The 26,145-nt window shown below is 43.0% G+C and overlaps 1 long non-coding RNA gene across 2 annotated transcripts; it reads right to left on the bottom strand.

Annotated features, from left to right (window-relative positions):
• Window positions 1–2,837: 2,837 nt before the first annotated feature.
• Window positions 2,838–14,067, bottom strand: LOC136598672 (uncharacterized). 2 transcript variants are annotated; one of them, XR_010788831.1, is made up of 5 exons: window positions 14,009–14,067; window positions 4,571–4,659; window positions 4,429–4,494; window positions 3,329–3,690; window positions 2,838–3,108 (listed from the first exon to the last, which is right to left on the bottom strand). It is a non-coding gene; the product is annotated as an uncharacterized lncRNA (long non-coding RNA). The 2 variants fall into 2 exon arrangements; XR_010788830.1 differs by lacking the exon at window positions 14,009–14,067 and having other exon boundaries at window positions 4,571–5,173.
• Window positions 14,068–26,145: the final 12,078 nt, after the last annotated feature.

Raw genomic sequence — 26,145 nt, 5'->3', positions numbered from 1 at the left:
ATAGCAGAAATGAAATCAACACCCTTGTATTTAGCTGGCGATGGGCAATCCGATAGCCTGGGTTTTTCAGCAAAGTACACCGTTTATACTTTTTTGGAGTTGAAGAGCAAAAAAATTGTGGGCTTCACGGTGGAACAACTTGTTCCACCTGCTTCGTCAGTTTCACTCGAAACCACTGCATTCCGGAAAACACTACTTGAATTGATCGCCGATGAATTAAACATTCAAATAGTCACAACTGATCGGCATGTCTCCATACGTAAGGTAATGCGCCAGGAATTCCCAGAAATTATGCATGAATTTGATGTCTGGCATGTGGCCAAAGCTGTCGGCAAGCAGTTGCTTGTGGCTTCCAAAAGCACACACTGCGCAACCATTTCCCCGTGGATATCGAGCCTCAAAAATCATCTGTGGTGGTGTTCGCATACCAGTCAAAAAAATCCCGAATTACTGGTAGAAAAATGGAAATCGGCAACAAATCACATTATCAACGTTCACGAGTGGGAGAACAATGCCCAATATCACCGCTGCAGTCACGCCCTTCTTGAACCAACCACCGCTTGGTTAGCCCCTAACACTACAGCACATACCAAATTCAAAACCGTGGTTCTGAAAACAAGTTTACTGAAAGACATCCGCCATCTTTCCAATTTTTGTCACACTGGCGATTTGGAGATTTTTCACGCAAGTGTATTGAAATACAGGCCCAAACGAATTCATTTTTTTTATGACGGAATGGTGGCTAGAACGCAACTTGCTGTTCTAGACCACAATTACAACGTAGGTAGGATTCAAAAGCTCAGAAAAACGCAATCAGAAGACGGGATAGAGGACCGGAAGTGTTACCGAGTGGAGTACTCAAAAGCACGGAAGCAGTGGATTTTGAAAGCTCTTTATGAGCCTAAGTTCATTGCATTTGTATTTGACATAATTCGTGAGATTGTGATGTTCGCCAAAGGTGAGATGTCCATCTCCTGGCATTCAAAATCCTCAGAATTCCCTCATAATATTGCACCTGTTGTGAAACCCAGTGAAGAGGAATTGGTTCACAAATTTCAAAGTCGATTTCCAAGGTAATCAAGAAAAAATTTTGGTGGGTATAAAAAAAAAAACAAAAAACCAACACACTTTAACGAAAAATTTAGTAATATTTTTGTATCATGTGCAACCATTGTTTCATGTCTGTCTATTGTAAATAAGTGAACTACAATTTTCAACGGTTCGTCTGTCTCTTTTATCTGTGTCTCTTTATTACTTACTTTGTCTTTTGTATAGTTTACATGTGCGTTGCAATCTTATTTCCATGTGTGTATAGTGATATTTATTTAACATTTTGGTCACTTATCCTTATTTATTTCCTATGCCCTCTAGTCCCTTTTGTTAATCGCATTAACATCCCTTTTTACTCTTTGCAATCATCTGCATAAAATGTCTTTTTTGTATAGAATGTATAACTGGTACAATGTGAAATGTTGCCGGTCTTATCCCATAAATCCTATGCATTTTTCCACGGGTGTTTCTAACTAATTTTAAATTTTTTATTAATTTTTTAAATTTTGTAAAAAATTCGGTCCTTTACGGTAGAATTTTTAGTTAGGGAATTTTTAATTTTTTTAGATTGGTCTCGCAAGAGAATGAGGATCCTTGTCGTGGATTGCGGGCTTACGGTAAAATGACCAAATTAATGACACTCGTATTTAAAAGTATAGCCATAATATTTATAAAATGTTTTTGCACAAAAATTCTTAATTTGGTCATTTTATTAACCAATACCTCATTGCAAATTTTTTTTGATGTAAGTTATTGTACTAACATGACTTACAAAGTAGGTGCATGTGTTTGCGAATACATACGCACGCGCACCTTGTCCAAGTGTCCACTTGTCCAAGTGTACAAGCGTACATGTGTACATGGTTACGTCTGTCTGGGAGATATATATATCTCTCTCATACACACCCACGCAGACGTATGCATATATGTATGTATTACACACATACACACACACCTGTGGGTATGTTACATACATGCATACATAGACATACACGCGTATACTATATATATGTGTGTACACGCATATATACCCACACATATTTTGGTGAAGAAAACTATTTGTTCCATCACACCATCGATGTTGGGAGTGCATTGCAGCTATTACAGTACTTTCTGCTGAGACTTCAGCACTCGACAGCTCCCTGCTATAACGAAGCCTTGCCTCGCTGTGCAGGGGAAAGGTTCAGCACTGGACAGCTCCCTCCTCCCTTATAGAGACCTGCAAAGGAATACACAGGCAGGCAGGCAGAAAAACAGATAGAGGCAGACAGATAGAGAGAGAGAGGCAGACAGATAGAGAGAGAGAGGCAGACAGACAGAGAGAGGCAGACAGAGAGAGGCAGACAGACAGAGAGAGGCAGACAGAGAGAGGCAGACAGAGAGAGGCAGACAGAGAGAGGCAGACAGAGAGAGGCAGACAGAGAGATAGAGAGAGGCAGACAGATAGATAGAGAGAGGCAGACAGATAGAGAGAGGCAGATAGATAGAGAGAGGCAGACAGATAGATAGAGAGAGGCAGACAGATAGATAGAGAGAGGCAGACAGATAGATAGAGAGAGGCAGACAGATAGATAGAGAGAGGCAGACAGATAGATAGAGAGAGGCAGACAGATACACAGGCATACAGATATATATGTGTGTCAAAATACATACACACACAACCCACAGTTTGTGTGTGTATATATTATACACACTAACATACGCATATGTAGTCATGTATATACATAATGATAGAACGATTAGTGATTATAGTCGAGACGTTCCAAATAAAAAAACCACACACTATATTTCACAAAAAAATGTATTAACATTTTAAAATCTGTAAAGCCTGAATACAAAATTGCACAAATTAAAACATCCTACAAGTTCAACTGGAAATCCAAATTGCTTTCAGTCGGGTCCATGTAGAACTGGAAACCAGTGTAATTTCCTTGCGGATCAGGGTAAGCTGTCCGTATTGATTTAATCACACACGCTGGTATGGGGATTCTATTGTTTTTCCCCAAGAATCCATGTATCCACGCTGTATAAGAGCGATATGCGCCCACACGCATAACCCTAAGAAAAAACGAAAGGAAATATATTAATATTTCTAAACTTATTGAAAAAATTTTAATAGTCTACATGAAAACAAAAAAAAAAAGACGCATTGATATCTTATGTTTTTCCATGTTGCCTTTTTCACTAACCTTTTTTCCTTTTCAAATAAACTTTTTCCTTTGTTAAAAATTATACTTGCATTGTCTTGTGTGTTGTACAATAAAATTGTAATAAATACCTATTGTTTGTGGTGTCGTACTGTCTCTGGGTGACCAGTGCAGATAGTCTTATCGCGTGTTCTATGTTTTCGCGCACAAGCGCATACTGAGCAAATAACGGATGTTGTGTAACACATACGCAAGCTTCTGGTAACATCTGTAGGACTACTTCGTGTTCTCGACAACAGACACACTCCGCCACTGTGGGCATGCAAATGCACTGCCCACAGTGACACCACTCTTTGTTGGCAAGCCTGCCATGGGGATCTTCAGTGGATCCTGAAGCACCCGCTTCTGGTGCACCCTGCGGATCGTTTTGAAAACACTGGAGACTGCTTATGTCCGCCTGAGCATATAGCGAGTCTGCCAGTTGTTGTTGAACCTAAGAAGGGATTAATATGAAGAATACTGTATTTAATGTTTTAGGAAAAAAGGAAGGGGTACATTTTTAATTGTATGGTGTTGCTGAAAGCGGCATGATCATCCTTATTAGGCAGGGCACAGATTCCTGTATGTATATGTGCATACATACACAGACGTACGTACGAGTTTGTATGTATATACACAGATGTACGTACGTGTTTGTATGTATATACTGACTTACGGGTGTGTATGCATTAACACGTACACGCGTGCGTACCAGTGTATGCCTAAACACGTACACGCGTGTGTCTGTGTGTATATATCTATATATATATATATTAAATATAATGTGTGTGTACACACGTAATTAAGTGTGACTGTATATACACATACACTCGTTCCTACGTGTGACTGTATATACACATACACTCGTTCCTACGTGTGTATGTATATACAGATACACACGTACGTTCGTGTGTATATACATACACACGCGCATGTGTGTATATACACACACATGTGTGTATGTATATACACAGGTGTGTGTATGTATATACACACACACACACGTGTGTATGTATATACACACACACACACACACGTGTGTGTATGTATATACACACACACACACACACGTGTGTGTATGTATATACACACATGAAATAATGTATTGAAATAATAAATTGTACAGGACTGATGCATAGTTGCGGTTTCAAACAATAAACAAAAAAAATTTTATACATATTTCAACACATACCGCCGAATAATGCCGAGTTTCGGGGAAATCCTCATCATTTTCCTCGCTATCAGATTAAAAGTCCTGCTAAAAAAAAAAAAAAATGTATTCTGTTTATTACCATTGGTTTGCTGCAACCTTTCTATTTTCAGCAAAAACTTACCTCTCCAAAAGAATCGGATGAATAATCAAGCTCCTCAAATTCAAGATCTTCCTGGTACATGTTTGTTCTTGAATTGGACTACAAAAAAACTTTTAAAAAAACAAAAAAACACCAAGTTAGTGGCACTTCAATAACAGTTATGGAAGCAGCAGCATTTTCTAATAACAATCTTTTAAAGGTCCATGGCAGGCATAATTTAGGCAAATTTTAGATTGATTACTGGGCGATTGTGGACAGATTGTTGATAGCTAGCATTATCCGCAGTCTGTAGGCAGATAGCATGCATATTGTATGTAGAATGCAGGTTAATAGTGTCGATTGAAGGCAGTGTTTGTGTGTAGATTGCATGCAGATGCTATGTCTATTCCATGCAAATTTTCCGAAGATTGCATGATAATTGTATGAATGAATTGTGCGGAATGTATGCTGATTCAAAGCGGTTTGCAGTCACATGCACATTGCAGCACATGGCAGGCACATGGAAGCACACGGCAGGCACAAAAAAAAAAAAAAAGGCAGGCACATGGAAGCATACGGCAGGCACAAAAAAAAGCAGCAAACGGAAGCACACGGCAGGCACATGGAAGCACACGGCAGGCAAATGGAAGCACATGGCAGGCCCCCCCAAAAAAAGAAGCACACGGAAGGCACAAAAAAAAATAAAAAAAAACATGGAAGCACACGGCAGGCACAAAAAAGAATTAAAAAAAAAAGGACATGGCAGGCACACGGCAGGCACAGAAAAAAAAGCAGCACATGGCAGGCACACAGAAGCACACGGCAGGCACATGTTAGAACCCGGCAGGCACATGGAAGCACACAGCAGGCACAAAAAAAAAAAAAGGGAAGCACACGGCAGGCAAAAAACAAAATAAAACAAAAAAACACATGGAAGGCACACGGCAGGTATATGGAAGCACACGGCAGGCACAAAAAAAACGAGAACACGCCAGGCACATGGAAGCACACGGCAGGCACCAAAAAAATAAAAAATACCCCTGGCAGGCACACGGCAGGCACATAAAAGCACACGGCAAGCACAAAAAAATAAAATAAAATACACTGCAGGCACATGAAAGCACACGGCAGGCACAAAAATAAAGAAAAAAAAAAAAAAGCCGGCACAAAAAAAAAGAAAAAAAAAATACACGGCAGGCACATGAAAGCACACGGTAGGCACAAAAAAAAAAAAATAAGCACATGGCAGGCGAATGGAAGCAGGCGGCATGCACAATAAACACTGCAGTCGCGATAGCAGCACACAGCAGGAAAAAAAAAACGCAGCACATGGCAGGCACTATAAAAATGTAAGACACATTACTATACAGGGCATGCACAATACATTTTTCATGCACAGACTCACTGCATAAGGCAATGATCCTGTGCTAATAAAAGCATGAAAGAGTACCGCGGAAAGGTGCACTTACCTGCGCTTCTGTGTGGTCAAGAGATGGGAGAAACAGCTGTTTGCTGTTTTCTCCGGTAGACTCCACCTCCCGCTGTGACGCTTTCTGCCGACCAGCCAATGTGGCGGCTGGAGCGGCGTTTCATTCATTTGCAAGTGCACGCCTCCACCGATGACGTCAGTCACCTGCTCACGTGACCGGCGTCTCGGGAGCGCGCATGAAGGCCTCCAGGAAGAGCGAGCATTGCACCGTGGAACGCACCCAGGGACAACGCAGGCGCCATCTTACATGGAGAAGTTTAAAAGTTATTATTTCTGCTAAACTGTAAGTAGGATGCGGTTTATAACCGCTCAAAAGGGCTGCTTTATGACGGGGGGTGACAGGGGGAATGGGCTAATAATATAAAATTTTGCGGTTTTGCCTCGGGACAACCCCTTTAAAACAAATTAAATTTCAGAAAAGCTTTGGGAGCTCAAGATGAATGTTTATGCGAAATCCAAGAAGCTGTTGTACAAACAGGTAAACTAAACATAATAATTCAAACTAATTGACTTTGAAGTTAATTTTTGTTTATTTAGCATCTATGAAAATATACCTACTTATCTTAACTCTAAGCTGCTCCATTACTTTACTGGGAATATAAAGTTTTGTGCTTAGCTTAAAGCCATATATAAAAGTTCTTCTAAATGTATATAGTATGATCATTTTCCTTAGGACTCTAAAATGTGGCAAAAAATGCCATTCTCACACCGTTATCCTACCAGCTGCAGGGTGTATTTTTTAGTGCTGTGCCACAGCTGCTGCAGAACATCAAAATATACACTATCAAAATAATTTTCAGACATGAATGTCTCTTTACTTCTAAGGCCGGAATCACACAGGCGAGAAACTTGCGCCAGTTTTCTGCGATGCAAGAGCCCGGAAAATGACACAACTATGAAATGTATTTTTTTCAATGTGTTTATTCCCATGTGCGACTTTTCTCTTTATGTGATCCTGCGAGAATTTAAAACCGCAGCATGTCCTGTCTTGTTTCAGAATGGTATGTCTTCTTGCCCATGTGTTCCTAAGGACCCTCTGTATTCTCGCATTGCCTTGTGTTGTCTTGCAATGTTTCTGTGATGCATTTTCATGCGTATTGCTATGGGAATATATGCAAATTTAAGCGGACGTGCTCATCAGCTTCTTAGCAGTGTGGAGGCCTGTTTGGAGCAGCGTGGAGGCAGGAGTTGTTGGCAACTTTCAAAAACACGACATACATTTATATAGACGAGGAGCACTTGATCTATCTGGTGCAGGGGCACCCCATCCTGTGGTACATCAGGAGAGTGGAGTACCATATCAGGAGCCGGAGGGACTTGGTGTAGGAGGAAGTTGCAGAGCTTCTTTTAGGGAAGCAGTGGGAGTCCCCACACTCCCTCCACAATACTGATGCCAGCCATAAGCCCCGTTCCCTGCAAATGATGCAACAGAATACCCGCCTGTATCACATCTTGTATCCAAGCTAAAGGCAGCCCAATAGGTTACTAGAGCCTCCATGCCCCCCTGTATCACAATTTGCATCCAAGCTAGAGGCAGCCCAACAGAGTACTAGAGCCTCAATGCCCCCGTATCACATCTTGTATTCAAGCTAGAGGTGGTACAACAGGGTACTAGAGCCTCCATGCCCACCCATATCCCATCTTGCATCCAGGCTAGAGGCGGTACAACAGGGTACTAGAGCCTCCATGTCTGCCCATATCACATCTTTTATCTAAGCAGGAGATGGTACAACGGGGTACTAGTGCCTCCATAGCCACCCATATCATATCTTGCATCCAAGCTAGAGGTGGTACAACAGGGTACTAGAGCCTTCATGCATGCTGTACCACATCTTGCATCCAAGCTAGAGGCCGTACAACAGGATACTAGAGCCTCTATGCCCACCGTTATCACATCTTGTATGCAAGCTAGAGGCAGTACAACAGGGTATTAGAGCCTCCATGCTGCCCTTATCACATCTTGTATGTAAGCTAGAGGTGGTACAGCAGACTACTAGAGCCTCCATGAGAAGGAAATATATATATCCTTGTAGGTAGATAAGAGAAAACAATGGAATATATACATTTATATAGATATAGTTATGTGCCTTTCTTTTTATATGTATACTAACTTTATTCTCATATGTACTAACTCTATGAAAAACTTAATACTTCGCCTTACATCAGATATGCCAAGATGCTTTGCAAGGCAAACAGAGAAAGAATGTCCAAAGAAACTGGATGAAGGTTAAAGTGAAGGAGAGAAGAGATATGGAGAATGCATGCTTAGCTGCTTTTTTAGAATTGAGTGGGTGATTCTTTGCACTGGAGTTAATTGAATATGTGATTTTCTGTACATAAGCCAGAGGCGCCATATCAAGATAACGACTGTTCAACTATGCATCTGAACTTTCACTATCTCAGGCCGGAAATCCGGACTTTCCATATATGGTTATACGGTGGAGTTGAGCCAATGAGCTCATCACCCATTTCTAGTTATGAGACCAAAGGGTATAAGATCCCATGTAATCTGTAATAAAGCGCGCGGCGCAGTCATGTCCCCGTGTGAGGAACTATACCAGACTTCCGTGTGTGGTGTTTTCTTCCTTACCGCCGGCAGCGGGGCAAGTGGGGTGGGCCTGATTGGTGCTGTACTTAGAATTTCTCTGACAAATGGTGCCGAAACCCGGGACGACAAAACCGGAGCCGTGCAGCCCTGTCCACCCGGATCCACGCCACGGGGAAGCCGTCCTGCTGCAACCGAGCCTGATCAACTCACAGAACTCCAGGTAAGACCAGCATATATTTATGTTGTGTTTTACACTGCGAGTCTTGCAGCAGGAGGGACTATCTGTGTTTTGTGACCGGACGGGTTGGGTTAAGAGTTCTACACGGTAACTCGTGTGGGCTTCGGGTTTGCCGTCATGGACCACTGACCGTGATATGCGCACCAATCGCTCACCCAGAAACTAGTCTGTAGTCTATTTGTACTTTGAAGTCCATAGTGTTTTAACAATAGTGGAGATTGTTGTATCTGCAGAATTTTTTTTCCTCTTACTTTTCATTTTGTCTCATAGTAGAAGGGACCCTCGGTTTTAGTTTAGTTAGTTAATGGTTTAGCAGAGGAGGAGATGCACTCTATGAGATAGGTCTCATAGAAGAAGGAACCCTCGATTTTAGTTTAGTTAGTTAATGGTTTAGCTGAGGAGGAGATGCACTCTATGAGATAGGTCTCATAGAAAAAGGGACTCTCGGTTGTTTTGCCTTATATATGGGGCTAACGATTTGATTTCAGAGAGATGCATTCTGTGAGGCTGGTTCCATAGGAGAAAGGACCCTCGGTTGTTTTGCCGGTATATAAGGGGCTGACAATTTGGAATTAAGAGGGATGCACTCTATGGAGCGTGTTATTATTATTGTTGTTGTTCTAATATGCGTAAGATCTTATTAAAGAAGACAGAGCCCTTTATGGGCCGCCGCCGTGCGGATCAATTGGTGGAGGAGAGACAGGAGTTCCAATGTGTAAAATGTAAGAAAACTTATGAAAATGTGTAACAAGGACCCGCACGGTAGATTACAGCATGGTGTCTGGGAGGAGGTCTTTAGGACCAAGAAGCGTGCCTTGAAAGACCAAGGTTTGCTAGAAAGTGCTGGAGTGAGGAGGAGAGAGAGACAGTCAGAGAAAGTTAAGTATGTACACATTATTTGTTTAGTAAAGTATCCGTAAGTGAAATGTTGGAAAGTACAGTAAGTGATCAAGAGGGTGTCGGGAGAGTGTCTATTGAAGGTTACATTGGCAGTTAGGTAGGGAGAGAAATATGGGGAACAAGCAAAGTCGAGAAGAAGGTTACAATGCATGTGATTTGTTGGCAAAGAGAGAGGAAAAGGTGTATAATATGTATAATCCATACTTGATGGATATATATATGTGTATATATGTATATACTGTATGTGCAAATGGTTAACTGAACTTGCTTTTAGATGAGAAAGATTGTTTACATGAAGCTGCAGAGCTTGTGTTTAGTTTTCAAGGTCAAGCGATAACAAAGTAGAGAGAATGAAATAATGACCCTGAAAATATCTTTGCTTGCTTAAATGGAATGAAAGCTTATAATGAATTTAATTAATTATACTGTCTTACAAGGCAGGAAATATAGCAATTTCTAAGGTATATTCTTACTTATACAGGGGTTGAAAATGCAAAACAACTCAGTCAGTGAATGCATATTCGGAGAGATAACAGTTGGTTTTACAAAAGGTGGGGGCTTTCAGATTTCACTCCAAACTCAGGGTCACAGAAACTAAAATACTTTAGCGTTTAATATAGCATATAATAGCTTCAGTAAATAAGAAAGAGAGAATGTCTCAGTCACTCAGCAAACTTTTTTCACATAATTTGTCAAAGATAGCGCTCATTCACAATCTCATCTCAATAGAATCATGTACTTTATAACATTATAGCACTCACCTCAATGTTTTTCAACTGATGTATGTTTGTTTGTCAAACTTTTTTTTGTCTGTGCGTCTGTGTGTACTGGGACACCTTCAATAGGGGGTGACGGAGCAGACTTGAGCGCATGGATGGATGAAAGTTAATGCCCAGTGCTCAGGCTGTGATGAATGTGGGATGTGTGATGCAGATATTGACTAGGGATGGAGGTCCCCCCCATGCATGGGACTTTACTTGGTTGTGATGTGGATGCTTGGACGGTTAAGCTGAAATGAAGGTGTGAAAAAAAAGACGCAAGCGACCAATATCGAAGGGGTGGAGCTAGATGATGTAAAGGACGTAATGTTTCATCCCTCTTGTCCACAAGGGAGGGGGTGAGGATCTTGAGCAGCTAGTAAAAGTTTTTTTGTTTTTTTTTCTCTCTCTCAAATTTGATAAGACATTGCAGGCAGGATCAGATTAATAATTAATTTGCTTAAAGGATATCACATTTCCAATATTAATAGATGTTTGTAGATTATTCTGCCCCGATGTAACTCATGTCTCTGTTATTGGTGCTAACATCTTACAGGCCTTATCTGCATCCATCAAATCTTTTTACAATGTGATACTACCTTGAACTCGGCTACTCTTCTTACAATTGAGTATCCTGGTTCAAAGGGGGGGGGGGGAGGAGAAGGCATAGGTGATCTAGGTATTGCAAATCAGCCATTTTTAAATTTTTTGCAACAAGATTCTGATCTTTTTGAAATAGAATATCAGCCTGATTGTCTAGCATTGATGCAACAAGAAAATTTAAGTTTTAAAAAGTTACTGAAAGCCCTTGTTAACAATGCATATTTTGAGTTGTTTTTTATAGATGGTACCAGGGTGATTGACGACTCCACACTGGATATGTAGTGGTCACACAACAAGATGTCCTAAAAGCAGAATGCTCCGCATGTCGCAGTACAAGAAGCGGAACTAAAAAGGCCATCACTGAGGCGAGTAGAGTGGCCACAGGTAAGACGGCAACCTTTTACACTGACTACTAGAGCCTCCTTTCAAGGGGTCAGTTTTTCACAATAAATTATCCTTTTGCACTGATATTGTAATCACTTACTTGTATCAAATATCAGAGAGAAAGTTTCATTCCATTCCAACAACTTCTCTTATGGGAGAGATTGTTTTTTGACAATGAGTGTACATGGCGGATTCTAAATCTGTATGTGGGTTTTGAGAGCAGAATTCAACCTTTAAGACCTAAGGCAAACTGCACCAAAATCCATGGCAAAATTCTTACCATTTTGTTTTTTCATTAAACTAAGCTTTTTATGAAGGGGTAGAAGAAGAACATCTTTTGGGTCCACAAGAGGCTCAGCAACGACATTTTTCTCGGCAGAGTCAAGATTTATTGCAGGCCAGTCCGCTTGAATGTAATTTGATTTCCTATCCCTACTCCAAGTGCTGCAGACCTCTTTTCAAATATTTTCCTATCCCTACTGTCCCACATACATAAAAAGCAACAGTATTTAGTGTACCCCAGTTGCATTCCTAAGAGTACAACCATGACTTTTAGATTTTCCTCTTGTGTTCAGCATATTTGATTGAGTCGAGGAGGGCTGTCATGTTTGCATAAAAGTCTCCTTCACGTGAACTGCATGACCAACAGGAAAAGAAGGAAGACGGTTGCTGTTGTGAAGTAATACAGCTTTCAAACTAAGCTTGGAGGAGTCTATGAATAGCCTCCATTTAGTTGGATCATGGTTCAGATTCAAACATTTTATCCAGCCATTAACGTCGCAGCAAGCAACCAGATTGGTTTTATTCCGAAAAAAAGAAGCAGATCCCCCTGACGTTGGAGAAGACTCCATTGCTGTAGTCTTGACCCTAGAAGTTACGCCTTCTCCTTTGACAAGTCAAGCTTTCGAATGAGATCACTCAATTCCGCGTGACTCAGTCTGTGCCATGTATCATCTTTTACCTCAAAGTCAGGGTCATGGGATGTGGAAGGCTTGTTGAGTTCTTCTTTTTCCACACTTTCTTCAGTTTCTACTTTAAACTCATAATGTTGGGGTGGAATAGGAACTGGTCAACTATCTGAATGTGGAATAGCAGATGGAAGATTTGGGTATTGAACTGTTCCTGTTTTCTTCATTGACAATCCTTCCTTTATAGGCTGAGTCAAGCAGAAATAGCAGTCATCTGTATGGTTTGTAGGCTACTGCCAAACCATAGGCACGGCAAAAGCCATAGATAATTTTTTATTTTTCAGCCAATCTCGTAGTTTAACTGAGCAAGAGTTGAAACATATATGTGGAGCCCATGACTTATCCCGGTCCCCTACATTCATACCAAAATAATGCTGATAGGCAGTCTTTATAAGATTGCGTTTCTGAGACGAAAATGTTATTTCACCACAAATGTAACAAAAATTCTTCACTAAATTTACACATTTTTGTGGCATTTTGATATAGAAAATGTTACACTTCAAAGGCACTCCAAAACCAGAAATTCTGAGAAAAGGTAAAGCAAAAACAATATGAAACTCAGTCATAGCAACACTTATTATGTTTATAACCTACAAACATATGGAGAACGTTGTGTTATGTCAGATGAGAGGTGTGAGAACTACCCCCACCCCAAAAAAACCTCCAACAAAATAAGAATGTAAACTCTAAGAAATGATATGTCACTGTATCTCCAAAGCAAGAGCTAATCGGTCATTTTTATGTTGATTTTTGAATTCAGCAGATGAAAATACATAAGAATACGCTAATTTTGAGCCCGAAACAAAATCATCATTGGGCAGTGTAATCAATGTTAAATTTGTACGGCTTCTAAATGGTTAAAAAAACGAAAGCTTTTCAAATCTGCATCCAAAATAAGGTAAACGGATGGAAATATATATCCTAGCAAAAATGTGTACAGTATGTTTGTACATATTTATTATATTACAATTGAAAATGTGAAAAAATGAGAATTTAAAAAAAAATTGCCCAATTTTGGCGCTTTTAATAAATATACACAAATATTATTGGACTTCTGACCTAGTTGGGATAATTTGCACTCACAATGCCTAGGCCTGTGTTCCTTCCAGATTCCGTGGGGTCTGCTCTGACTCGTACTTTCGCTGCTGCAGGGAGGAAAAAGTCTCTCTGACGGCTGGGTCCACCATCTTTGTATCACTATCTCCCTGGCTTGTGATTGGCTCAGACTGGCTGGTCTGAGACTCAGCTTTCCCTCTTGTGTCCGATCTCTCCTACCACATCTTCTCTTCTCTGTCTCTCTCCCTACATTAAACTCTGCCCCCCAATCAATCCTAACCCAGACAGAAACCGCTCACAACACACAGAGCAGGTTAGGGTGACAGGGGTGCAAGAACATACAAGTTGGTTGGGACAACAATGACACAGACATACACACATACACATTCCACATGAGATAGCCAAACAAGAGCTGTGGGGGCCCCAACCTCAGGCAACTACAGTTGTTTGTCTATAATTGTCCTGTATATAACAACCAGTCCACATTTTTTACTAATTAATGTAGAAAAAGAGTTAATTACAAAGGGTTCACTTACTTTTTCTTGTAGCTATATGATATTAAAATCCCTTTTAATTCAGAATTGATCAGGAACTGTCAATCAACACCAGTGCACTGAAACTGCAAATATTAACCCCTTCAGCATTTGTATTTGTTGATGCACCATGCAGCTACAATGTATATATACATCCTCTACTTTAGCGGCACATCTTATCGTGTAGCTTTCTGCCAGTAGGTTAGCTCTTGCTAATAAACAGTGAGGAATGTAGTGGTCAAAATGAGTCAAATTACCAGCTAGCGACAGGCGAAACCAGAAAATTGAAATGGGGATCTTTGTTCTCAGGTCTTCTATTGATGATAGGCATGGGTGGACTGGCCAGTGAACTCACCAGGAAAATTCCCAGTGGGTCGATTGGGTCCTGGGGCCGGTGCTGGGGGTGACAATTTTTTTTAAATTTGACTGCAGAAGTGACATAAAATAAAAAAAACACATTTACTCACCTGGGTCTGTCTTCTCGGCTCATGGGCTCTGAAGTTCACTCAGCATTGGTTTTGCACTGATTTTCACATTACACGGTCACGTGGTTGCTACAATCAGTCTCCAGCCTCACCAATGCTAGGGACTGGCACTAGACGTAGCGATTACATGACCATGAAACCCAGGTGAGTGTATGTGGTTTTTAATTTTAATGCATACAATAGGGGGCAAAGGGGATATTATTATTATGATCAGGAGGAGTATTCTTATTACCAAAAGAAGGACAAGTGAGGCATTATTTTTATTACCAGAAGGTGGCCATGAGGGGCATTATTATTACTGAACGGGGACAGTAGGGGCATTGTTACTTAAAGGAGCCCGTATAGGATTTTATTACTTACTGAGAGTATAAAAGAAGGCACTTTTACTTTGTATGGGGCACTAAAAGTGGTACTTACTCTGTGGTGCCTACAGAGAGCACAAAAAGGGAATACTCTTATGCTTTATTACTATCTGGGCCACTCTGGATAGGAAGATTATGTAGAAGTATGCAAAACAAAGGCAGGTGGCTAGAAAATTGAGGAGTCACAGATGTCTATGTGTCAAATTCTGCAGACACAGGTTGTGACTGGGAGAAGTCATGATCGCAGTCTGGGCCATATGGATAAAAGGGAAGGGGTATTGGTATTCTTTAAAACCCTTTACTTTCCTAGCACATAGCCAGGTCGCTTTCTCAATTATAACACATTTAATCAATTGATCTTTTTTTAATCATAAGACCTTATCATTATACCATTATTACAACTATTAACCCTTTCCAATCCAATTTGTATCCTGGTTTTCCTAGGGGACTTACTCTTTTTCTGCCGTTATACAATGGCGCTATCTGTTGGCTAAAGCAAGTACTGCATGAGGTGACACGTTGGATAGGCTCCGACAGCAGAGAGGCTGGCAATATACAGTAAGAGAACCCCGATGGACGTCTTCTAACATCGGAGCTGTACAGCCTTAAATCATAATGTCTTCAGACATCAGACAGTGGATTGGAAAGGGTTAAGACATTGCAAAGGCTGGTCATGTTAGTAGCCTAGCTGTAATAAAACAGCAGAATGCTGCTACTATAATGCATCATTATCACTTATCTATGTAGGAAAAAACTGCTGAAAATTTGCACCATTTGCAAGAATTTTGACCATGACATGAAACCGCAATTATGTTTCTTTCTGTTTCTCCTAATTCATGTGGATTGTACACTATAACCATAATGGTGGAATAAATTGTATATTCAGTTGTATCTGTGAGTGGTCAAAACTAATCCTAAAGCCTTATGTCCACTTGCATGCACGGATTACACTGCTGAATCCCTGTGTGCCCGGGGACATGGAGAGGAGAAGAACATTATCTTACCTCACCGAATCCAGCGCGGCTCCCCTCCGTACAGGCTGGATCTTCTTTCTTCAGCACTGCGGATGTGTCTGGGCTTTTTTTTTCTCCTTCAAATCTCCTGCTTTCCTGTGGATTTGTAGCACCTCCACAGTGACAGCTGCAGGTGTGCTGTGGTGAGGGTGGATTCCATTGATTTCAATAGAACCCGTCGCTGTTGGACCCGCTGGAAATTGAAGCATGCTGCGATTCCTTCCTATGCGTGCATCTCGCACACTGGAAAAAAAATCATATCCGCATGCTTTTACTTGCCATGCGGATGGTAATACATCCCTATGGGTGGCAAGACGCGCAGATCTCCTGTGCAGGAGACACGCACGGATTTTATAATTAAAATCCGCACCTGGACATCGGGTCTTCACAAAGGAGCTGGCTGGTTAAAACATAGTTATGTTTCATATAAAATAACTACTTTTATAGTAATGGGATTTGTCTGGTTTTTTTAACCATAAACTCTGTGGAACTGTACAGGGAAAGCTCTGTGCCCTATAGCAAGTACAAAATCATAGTAAGGTAAGTTCTGCCACCTAGAGGCAAAACATAGAAATGGCAGGGACAATGATAAATATAAGGTTCTGCACATGGGCAGGGAAATACATGTCACCATTACACACTAAATGGGAAACCACTGGGTAACACTGACATGGAAAAGGACTTGGAGGTTTTAGTTAACTGTAAACTTAAAGGGGTTGTCCCGCGCCGAAACGGTTTTTGTTTTTTTTTAAACCCCCCCCCCCCCCCCCGTTCGGCGCGAGACAACCCCGATGCAGGGGTTAAAAAAACAACCCCCACAGCGCTTACCTGAATCCCGGCGGACCGGCGTCTTCATACTCACCTGCTGAAGATGGCCGCCGGGATCCTCTGTCTCCATGGACCGCAGGGCTTCTGTGCGGTCCATTGCCGATTCCAGCCTCCTGATTGGCTGGAATCGGCACGTGACGGGGCGGAGCTACACGGAGCTACACGGAGCCCCATAGAGAAGAGGAGAAGACCCGGACTGCGCAAGCGCGGCTAATTTGGCCATCGGAGGGCGAAAATTAGTCGGCACCATGGAGACGAGGACGCCAGCAACGGAGCAGGTAAGTATAAAACTTTTTATAACTTCTGTATGGCTCATAATTAATGCACAATGTACATTACAAAGTGCATTATTATGGCCATGCAGAAGTGTATAGACCCACTTGCTGCCTCGGGACAACCCCTTTAACTGAAGTAACCAGTGTCAGGCAGCTGCTGCCAAGGCAAATAGGATCATCAGATGCATTAAAAGAGGTCTAGGGGCACTCAGGAAGGACGTATCAGAGCCTGAGCGGGTACAAAGGCGGGCAACTGAAGTAATAAACGTAATGGGCGGACTACAATACCCAGGGAGGTTATCAAAATTGGGATTATTTAGTTTAGAAAAAAGACAGCTGAGGGGCGACCGAATAACTATGTATAAATATATCAGGGGACAATACAGAGATCTCTCCCATCGTCTGTTTATACCCAGGACTGTGACTGTAACAAGGGGGCACCCTCTACATCTAGAGTAAAGAAGGTTTCTACACCGATATAGAAGGGGGTTCTTTACTGTAAGAGCAGTGAGACTATGGAACTCTCAGCCTGAGGACGTGGTGATGGCAAAGTTGGTAAAAGAATATAAGAGGGGCCTGGACGCCTTTCTTGAGCGATACAATCTTACATGTTATATCACTGATTACTACAGAAGGTTTGGTGATCCGGGGATTATTCTAATCGCCAGATTGGAGTCATGGAGGATTTTTTTTCCCCTGTGATATCGCTGCGCTTTTTTCAATGGGAACGCAGCGATATTGCAGCATGAAAAAAACGCTAGTGGGTAAAAGCCCTAAGGCCTCCTGTCCACGGGCAATTCTGCATTGCGTTATCCGCGGCGATAATCCACATGCGGGTAACACAATGAACGCTTGCCATAGGACAACTATGGAAAGCGCAGCCCGATGTACACAAATGGAAATCCGCCACAATTTTCCGCTCAAGTATAAAATTTGCGGCATGTCACGATATTTTCCTCGATGAACCTATCATAATGATAGGATAATTGCGGTGACTTTAGTGTCCTTCCACGACAGAAATCTGCTTGCCCGCGGGCGTAAAACCGCAACACCCATGAACAGGCAGCCTTAGTGCTCCCCCCTCTGCCATAGGGGAGGAGGGGGAAGCAATAAAAGGTCTTCGCGATCAGCCTATATTAATGATAGGCTCACCACGAAGAGTCACTGCATGCAGCAATTTTAATCACACGAGCGGAAAATCGCTTTCATTTTCTGCTTGTGTGCAGTAGGCTACGCTTTCCATAGTAATCCTGGCATGCGAGTTCCGTGTGCGATTTATTGCCACGAATCTCGCAATGACACCTCGCCCATGGACATCCAGCCTCATTGAGGAAAATTGGCTTCTACCTCACTGTTTGTTTGTTTATTTGCCTTCCTTTGGATCAACATTTGGGAGTAATAGGCTCACCTGGATGGATGTGTCTTTTTTCAGCATGAGAGTGCATTCACATGAGCTTGTACATACATAGGTGCACACAAAACCGCGCACCCATGTACATGCACAAACATGCATGAATGCAGGTCTGTGTCCATTGCCCTCAATGGGGCCACGGCTGCTGTTGGCGGCCCCATTGCAATCACAGAAAATGGCCGTTAATTACTGACTGAGGAGTGCATATAGATGCATCCTCTCACCATGCAGGTAGCTGACTACCAAATGGAGGAGCCAATAACACCTGTGCAGGACCCCCCTCACTATCAAGAGGCAGTGTGAGTGGTTGTTTTATCGGTCTCCTGCACAGGTGTTATTGGCTCCTCCATTTGGTGGTCAGCTACCTGCATGGTGAGAGGATGCATCTATATGCACTCCTTACTCAGTAAGTAACGGCCATTTTCTGTGATTGTTTTTAATTCTTGATTTCCCCTTCTGTGATGCATTTATATTAGTGTAGGGACCCACTACAACGCAAGGAACCGTGAAGTGGCTAGTGGGCTCATGTATCTTGGCCAACATCCAACCAATGCCTTGCATTTATTATCTATCATTCACATACAGTGTGGCATTAAGACTCCAGGTTGGCGGAATCTGCTCATTCACCTACTCCTGGAACCCCCGTAAAAAATCCTCATGACACTTCTACAGTTGTATATAATTCCTCTCATAAGGAACATTCATACATTATCTCTATAGCTGTTTTAGGTACTGGGTTGGAGCATTAGGTGTAGCAGCCGCAGATGTGGAAAGAGTAGTTGGGGACGAGCCAGGAGTCCGCAATAGGAGGTCTTATGGGCAGAACAAATGGAGTAGATGGGTCGTGTTGTCAAGAGGGAAGCCAGGGGTCGGTATCAGAAGGTCTCAGTGTTGAGTTAGAAATGGAGAAAGTGGGTCACGTTGTCGGAAGGGAAGCCAGGGGTCTTATCAGAAGGTCTTCGTTGAATAGCAGAGAAGCAGGCAGTAGTAGAGCTTGATCAATGGCTGCTGAGGCACAATATTCACGCAAAGGAGGCGGGAACATGGCCTGGTTTATATAAGAGGCTTAATCAGAAACAGAAGCATGGCCATTTTTATATAGGAGGCCTAATCAGGAACATGGTGGGGACAAGACAGGGAAACAGAGAAGCATGGCTAGGTTTCAGCAGAGGAGCTGTCCAAGACCTGGACAGAGCTGCCGACTGGAGCGCAGCAATATTCTTGAGGTGCAAGCGAACTGTTCAGGCCAGAGATTGGATGTAGGGGTAAAGGAGGGATTGGAGTCGAATGGGCCTGTGGTGCCTCACACTGAGATGGAGATGTCAGGATGAGGTCGGTTAGTAGCGGGCGGAAACAGGAGAAGGTCAGTTTTTGGGAGGTTCAGTTTAAGGTAGAGAGTGGACATAGGGTTAGAGACCACGTACATCCGGTTGCATACTGAAGAAACGGTGCTGTAATGTCATGAGAGGAGGTGTATAACTGGGTGTCGTCGGTGTAGAGATGGTACTGACAGCCAAATCTCCTGATGGTCTGTCCTGATGGTAGTGGCTGTGTTAATGGAAAAAAGGAGGGGGCAGAGGACTGAGCCCTGGGGGACCCCAACAGCAAGGGAGGAGGATCAGTAGGGAATAGTTGCCCCTCGATTTAGCCGTTAGGAGGTTGTTTGACACTTTAGTCAGAGCAGTTTCTGTCGAGTGTAGAGGATAGAAGCTGGACTGTAGGAGGTCAAGAGGAGAGTTTTCTGATAGATAGCTTTTAAGGCGGGAGTAAATTAGGCTTTCTAATAATTTGGAGATGAAGGGGAGATTTGAGAAGAGTCGGTAGTTGGCAGCATCGGTCGAGTCAAGAGTCGATTTCTTTAGCAGTTGGGATATGATAGTCTATTTGAATTAGGAGGGGGAGATGCCAGAGTTTTGGGTGTGAACGGTCTGAAGGTCCTGTACATATGGTAGGCTGGTGGGTCTGATGAGATTCTAGGCAGCTTGACAGGCAAAGAGAGGAGGTTATGGTCCGAGAGCGGGATAGGGGAGTTAGTGAAGTGGCAAGCAGAGCAGAGATGGAGGAAGACTAGATCAAGAGTATTGCCATCTCTGTGAGTGGGAGAGGCTGTGAGTTGTGAGAGACCAAGGAAGGAGGTCTACATTTGCTGTAATTGAGCCTCTAGAACATGCAAACTCGTAGACTGTCGAAGTTGGCATCCCAGATGGTCCAATACATGTTCTATTGGCGATAAATCTGGCAACTGGGCAGCCATGGAAGTGTGACAGTGTTGTAGAGACATTCCTAGAAACCCTTGTTGTGGGCGGCCAACTATTATCCTGTTGGAGGCCGCCATGAGAGACAACACATGTGCCTGCAGGATGTGCTGAACATATCACTGAGCTGCCATTGTCCCTCGTACCACCACTAGCGGTAGCCGACTGTCATGCAATGGCCCCCAGATCATCACACCAGCAGTGTGAGCAGTGTACCGCTCCACAGCAAAGGCAGGATTGCAGTGTTCACCCTCAGGTCTCCAAACACGAACACAGCCGCCATCAATGCCCAAACTAAACCTGGATTAATCGCTGAAGACAACTGGAATCCACTTTGTAGCATCCAGTTTAATCGTGCATAACACCACTACAAATGGTGATGGTGGGTGTCAAAGGCAGTACACATCATGTGTGCCATGAGACCAAAGGTCCTTTAGCCAAACACCTGGAAATGGATACAACAGATGCAGGGGTCTAACGATGGTGTCACCTGTTTCTGAACTGCTCATACTTGTCGAACGATCATATGATGTTGTCTACTGGTGGTCTGTCGAGGGGGTCCTGAGCCCAGTCCCCTTGTGTGCCCTTACACATCCACTGGTCCCAACACCTCCTAACAGTCTGGTCAGAACGGTCCAGGTGTCGGCAATTCCTTAATATGACCATCCAGCTTCTTACATCCCAAGAAAAACCTTCTGTGTGTCTTAGAGGCGTCTAGTGGTCAACAAGCTCTACACAAGCAGAAGAAGAGGTCACTGCACACAAGTAATCACTGCTAAAAGGGATGAAGCTGATTTTTAATCTGCATGAATTATTTTAGCTCCTGTTGTTCTAGCGTATGAAGCGGGGTTTTAAAAAAAAAAAACAAGAAAAACCCCAACATATTCTGACTCTTCGAACTTCGCGCCAGTGTGTGTGAGCGTGAAAAGACGGGTCCTGCCGTAACTCTTCTTGCACACAACATGCGAGCGTCCCGGTAGTGGAAACTAAACCAGTGATCAGTGGTTTCGTATCGTCCCATCATGCGGCCACATAACGGCCCGTGTGTTGAGGCCCTTACCAAGGATATTCATCGGGGATCTTACAAGATGCTATATAATACAAACCTGCAGCAAAATAGTGTTACATGAGACTGGATTTATCACCAAATCACAGCAAAATCATGGAGATTCTGATCCTGCCCTTATACTTTGTATTACTAGTCAGCATTATTATAGTATTACTACTGCTGATTCCGGAAGGTCTCAGATGCTCCTCGAATCGCTTCTCTAAGATGTGACAAATGTCTTCTCTAGCAGTATAAGGCTGCTGTCACGCCTGCGTTGGGGTCGCTTCAGGGTTTCCGTCTCTCTGCTCCATTTTTGGAGAACAGAAACTGAAATAAAACAGAAAACAACGAATCCATTTTTTCCCCATTGATTCCAATGGGGTTTCAATAAAGCAGAAAGGCTTCCGTATGCTTCCATTTCATTAGATTTTCGTTTCTTTGGATGATAAAATAGCGCAGTCTGCAGCGTGATTTTTCTGTTTAAAAAACGTAGGCCTGACAGAATGAAGGCAAACAGAAGCCTTTCTGTTATTTTTCAAACCCCATTGAAATCACTTGGGTAATAAATCATTTTTTCTCTCCTCTAAAAATGGAAACCGTGAACTGACCGTCACGCAGGTGTGAGCGCGGCCTTATTCTGTAATCCCTGTGCCTCGTGTTTTGTATGTGGGATATATGTGTTTGTCAGAACTTCCAAGTCATTTCATGTTTTAGAATCTCAAACATTTTGATCTTAATTAGAGATGAGTGAACCTACTCGTTTTGAGTAATTACTCGATCGAGCACCGCAATTTTCAAGTACTTCCGTACTTGGGTGAAAAGATTCGGGGGGGGCGGGGGGAGGCGTGGCGGAGCGGGGGATAGCAGCAGGGAACAGGGGGAGCCCTCTCTCTCTCCCTCTCCCCCCCACTCCCCGCTGCAACCCCCCACTCACACACGGCGCCTGCCGAATCTTTTCGCCCGAGTATGGAAGTACTCAAAAATCGCGGCGCTCGGGCGAAAAAAGGGCCTGGCCGAGTACGCTCGCTCATCTCTAATCTTAATGTAACACATACAACAACAGTAGTTTCAGGCTTCCCTCACACAGGCGTTGTGGTAAGCGCTACGATTTAAATTGCGGGGCTTTGCAGCATTTTACTTTAGTTTTGATGAGGAACGCGAAACGCTCAAAAATAGAACAAACCCTGCTGGAAAATCACAGTGCTAAAAGTCACTGCAATCGAGCGGCTGTCTGAGCGGTCTAATCGAAAACAATGGGAGCGCTATACCGCGATGCTGAAAACGCCGCTCTAGTCGTGGTAAAAAATGTCTCTATGAGGGAGACCGTAGGCAGGTGTGAAAAATGCTGCAAAGTGAGAATGCTTTCAGAAAGAGAAGAAGTGTTCTCAGTTTCATCAAAAACCAAAATGCAAAGTGAGTGAAGAGAGGAATCTAAATCAGTATTTGGTGTGACCGCCCATTACCTTCACAACAGCATCAGCTCTTCTAGGAACGCTTGCACACAGTTTGTGAAAGAGCTCGGCAGGGAGGTTGTTCCAGACATCTTGGAGAGCTAAGTACAGATCTTCTGTGGATGTCGGCTTGTGAAACCATTGGTCACGTTTTGCGGGCGTGATTTTAATCGCTTAGTAAGGTTGGACTTGATGGATATTTGTCTGTTTTCAACCTACATAAACCAAGTAGCTGAAGAGTTTGTGCCTGCGGCTGCTGACGTCTCCTGATGCCCCCCACCGATGACGGTTGTCCCACCAGACCCCTTGTTCCCCGTCTTCCAGTAGTCAGGCCATATTCAGCATCAGAAACATCCAACACGGACTTCAATGGAAATCCATGGCATAAATCTGCATGTTAACGGTAGATCTCTGACATGGATCTGGATTAGAGCTGCCGTAGGTACGCACACCAACTACTTGCATTCAGTCTGTATGTGGATACACCGCTGCGGAATCCACATCAACAAGGGACATGTCACTTCTCTTCTTTCCATGAAGCCTTTGGGCCATGTGCTGTCTGTGGTAAATCCCGGGCAGCACATGACCCCATTATAGCCTATGGGTCTATGCAGATTAACGAGGACCGCTAACTCATCGCATGCTCTATTCCTGTCCGTATCACGCTGATGCATGGCTATGTGCTATATCCAAGTGAGTCCGACAGCACATGGACAAGTGTCCGCGTGTTGTCCGATGCAAGTTAAACCCCAATCACTCGGGCGCAACTTGTACACACGGTAGGTGTGCACACGGAGTAATGCAGATTCCACCATGTGAACACGGCCTAATGGATACAAGTAGTAATCTTGTATATACTCTATGCAGCACTAGTTACAGGAGGTCCAACCATGTGAACACGGACTAATGGGTACAAGTAGTAATCTTGTATATACTCTATGCAGCACTAGTTACAGGAGGTCCAACCATGTGAACACGGCCTAATGGGTACAAGTAGTAATCTTGTATATACTCTATGCAGCACTAGTTACAGGAGGTCCAACCATGTGAACACGGCCTAATAGGTACAAGTAGTAATGCTGTACATACTCCATGCAGCACTAGTTACAGGAGGTCCAACCATGTGAACACGGCCTAATGGGTACAAGTAGTAATGCTGTATATACTCCATGCAGCACTAGTTACAGGAGGTCCAACCATGTGAACACAGCCTAATGGGTACAAGTAGTAATCTTGTATATACTCCATGCAGCACTAGTTACAGGAGGTCCAACCATGTGAACACGGCCTAATGGGTACAAGTAGTAATGCTGTATATACTCCATGCAGCACTAGTTACAGGAGGTCCAACCATGTGAACATGGACTAATGGGTACAAGTAGTAATCTTGTATATACTCTATGCAGCACTAGTTACAGGAGGTCCAACCATGTGAACACGGCCTAATGGGTACAAGTAGTAATCTTGTATATACTCTATGCAGCACTAGTTACAGGAGGTCCAACCATGTGAACACGGCCTAATGGGTACAAGTAGTAATGCTGTATATACTCCATGCAGCACTAGTTACAGGAGGTCCAACCATGTGAACACGGCCTAATGGGTACAAGTAGTAATCTTGTATATATAAAGCTGAAAGCCCTCACTGACTCACTGACTGACTGACTCACTGACTGATTGACTGACTCGCCAAAAGTTCTCCAACTTCCCGATATCGTAGAAACATGAATTTTGGCACGAGCATCGATTATCTCCAAAATAGGAAAAGCTAATGGGTCCCAACTCGATTATTCAATTCTAGCGCAAAAGAATTGGCTTCAAAATTTTTCGTGCGGAATGTAATTTTTTCACTTTCCGGTGTCATAGAAATGGGAAATTTGGCACGAGCATTGATTATGTCATAAACAGGAAAAGCTAATGGGTCCCAACACCATTATTCAATTCTATGTGCAAAAGAATTAGCGTCCAAATGTTACGTAGATAATGAAAATCTCTCACTTCCCAATGTCATAAAAACATGAAATTTGACACAAGCATTGATTGTGTCATAAATATGAAAAGTTAATGGGTCCCAACTCGATTAGTCAATTCTAAGCGCAAAAGAATTAGTGTCCAAATTTTATGTACGTAATCTAATTCTCTCACTTCCTGATGACATTTTATATAAAGGAAACGTCGCATGGTTTCCTCCACGTGGTGTTTCCTGGGTAACGCAGAGAACTATGCAAAATGGTGAACATATGTTTTTCTTCAGTATCTCTAAAGTAACCACGACTTCGTAAGATTTTCCGTGTGAACACCAGATAAACACCAGTACCAAATTAACTCGGGCAAAGCCGGGTATATCAGCTAGTCTTGTATATACTCTATGCAGCACTAGTTACAGGAGGTCCAACCATGTGAACACGGCCTAATGGGTACAAGTAGTAATCTTGTATATACTCTATGCAGCACTAGTTACAGGAGGTCCAACCATGTGAACACGGCCTAATGGGTACAAGTAGTAATCTTGTATATACTCTATGCAGCACTAGTTACAGGAGGTCCAACCATGTGAACACGGCCTAATGGGTACAAGTAGTAATCTTGTATATACTCTAAGCAGCACTAGTTACAGAAGGTCATGTGAAAGACCTGTGGATGTGAGGCATTTTCATGTGGCAGCAGCGCCAGCCCCATTGAAAGCAGTGGGAGAACTCTGGGAGATTCTCTGTGACAGCAGCAGCAGGGGATTCCTTCATCCCCGCAGGGAATCGCTTCACCCCAGTCAGGGCTGAAGGGATTTCCCCACCACATCTTAAGGGATTCCCCGAGAGGATGAAGGAATCTCCTGCCGCTGCTGTAATGGAGGATGACCGCGTTCTCCCATTGCTTTCAATAAGCAATGGGCGATATCGCAGCCAGATAGAACATGCTGCGATCTGTTTCTCACATAGCACCGTGCTGCCATGTGGGATAATATCTCTCATGTGTATGAACCTATTAAAATGAATGGGATTCATGTTTGTGCGT

The sequence above is a fragment of the Eleutherodactylus coqui genome, unplaced genomic scaffold, assembly GCF_035609145.1.
Source record: "Eleutherodactylus coqui strain aEleCoq1 unplaced genomic scaffold, aEleCoq1.hap1 HAP1_SCAFFOLD_113, whole genome shotgun sequence".
In the NCBI taxonomy this organism is placed as follows: domain Eukaryota; kingdom Metazoa; phylum Chordata; class Amphibia; order Anura; family Eleutherodactylidae; genus Eleutherodactylus; species Eleutherodactylus coqui.
This window is presented reverse-complemented; position numbering and strand designations above follow the sequence as displayed.